This window comes from Alligator sinensis, unplaced genomic scaffold, assembly GCF_000455745.1.
Source record: "Alligator sinensis unplaced genomic scaffold, ASM45574v1 scaffold527_1, whole genome shotgun sequence".
In the NCBI taxonomy this organism is placed as follows: Eukaryota; Metazoa; Chordata; order Crocodylia; family Alligatoridae; genus Alligator; species Alligator sinensis.
Genome location: NW_005841958.1, coordinates 3,269,722 through 3,271,806, shown reverse-complemented (window position 1 = coordinate 3,271,806; position 2,085 = coordinate 3,269,722).

Below are 2,085 nucleotides of genomic sequence, written 5' to 3'. Positions count from 1 at the left end.
AAAGTAATTCTGGGCACTGATCTCTGTTCACACAGCTGGACCCTGATGTTTCCCAAAACAAGCTGTTACACTCTCTCCTATCTCAGTTCTTCACTGATCCTGAAGAGGCGGGGGGAGAACCAAGTTTCCCCCTTACTTCCAAGCACAAATTCTCTGCCACTGCCTGAGCAGGTGTCCAGTAACATACCCTCTCTCTTTCTTTGCCACCTGCTGCCTCTATTCTCTGGTGCACACAGGATCCCAGAGTATCTGTCTCACCTTACTCTAACTGTCTCTGATCTTTCTGAAGCTGCACCGCCAGCATAACACTCTGCCTTGCCATAACCTGCAACTGTAACCTACACCTTACAAACTCCACAGAAAACATGCACAACTGCTCTTGTCCTCTCTCCACTGAAGACTATTTCCAAGGACCTCAGAGTCAAAGGACACAGCCTTTCCAGCAGAGAGATGACTTTCTCTGCTTTCTAGCTTCCTACTGCAAACACAACAGGAGGTTCTTACTTAATCCCAAGTGGACCACAGCACGTACCCTTGTCCACTGCTCTGCCTGACCTAGGGAAACAAAGTCTGCCAGTCAGCAGTAACAAACCCCCTCTCCTGCACAACACTTACAACCCTAGTCACAATTACCATACAGCTCTACCTCACTACAAGTCTTAGCTAACCCCTCTAGAACAGATCACTCCATATCAGCAAATTCCCTGATTGGTCAGGTTACTGCCCTTGTGTCCCAGCGGAGTCAGCAATTGTTGACACGGGATTTGGACCCAGCACCTATACCTTTGTTCCGGGTGGGCACAGCTCTCCGACCAACCACAACACCTGCCAGTCGATAATAAGTGAATTTATTGATAGAGTAAGAACAAAAAAGCAACGATACAAAAAATCAAACAATTCTATATCTACCAGTCCTAGGGCTGTCATCAGAGTCAAAGTACATCTGGTCAGGATGCAGGCTCCACTCTGAGACTCTCTCTCTTAGGGGTCAGCAGTCTGGAGGTGGGATGCTGAGGTCCACAGCTCCCCTCCAGTTGGGCGCATGAGATGGGCTACTGGTATGCCCTCAGTCCATGGTGACCTCAGGGACCCTTCCCAGAGGACGGGGACAGGGATGGGGACCCCTCTCAGGGAGCAAGATAGAGAGGGATGGGACAAAGGGGGGATGGGAGGAACTCTTCGTTACTCTCAAGTCTCTGCTTTTGTATTCTCCTTCCCCCTTGATGACTCTTCATCTGTGGCTATCTCTGGTTGACTGTCTCTCTGTGGTCAGACATCCACGTAGCCTTCCGGGCCTTGCCCTAATTGGCCGGTTCCCCCAAAACTGGGATTTAGCACCCCCTGCTTTCTGAGGCCCTGTTGCTGGTGTCACTTATCTTGTGTTATGGGACAGTATATGGTACACACTTCTTTGTTTCCCAGGCTGTTTCCTAGACTATGTGTTCTTGTTGGCCTTGTTGTGCTAGACAGCCCGTCTATTTCTAGGGCCATGAGAAGCTGTGTGTGTATCTCCCAAGCTCTTTAGAAATCCATTTAACCCCTGCTGCCCATCTTAACCTCTATACATACATACATCTATACCTATAAGCCAATTCCCCCAAAACAGGCCTTTAAATACCATTTCTAAGCCAACAGATGGGTGCGTGTGTATAGGAATGGATGGATGAGTGGGTGGGTGAGTGTTTGTGGAAATGGATGGATGGCAGTTTTGGTGTTTGTGTGTGGGGGGAGATGGACTGGTAGGTGTGTGGGTGTGTGGGGCTGGATGGATGGGCATGCGGGGCTGGATGGATGAATTTCTCTGCACCCTCCATGTCATGGGCCTCTATCCTATGCCACCTCAGTCTTTTCTTTTCCATCTGAAGAATCCCAGCCTGGTTGCTCCCTCTGGGTCTGCCAGCTGCTCCAGCCTCCTCATCATTGTGACTTCCTTGTTTCCAGACCCTTGTTAATTCCACTGCATCCTTTTTGAGATGCAGAGACCAGAGCTGACTCCATATCTAAGATACAGGCATTTAAGAAGAAGTAGGCATTATTCTTGAAGGGGTGAACTTGGAAAACGCTTTGATCAATGCAGTGGTGCTC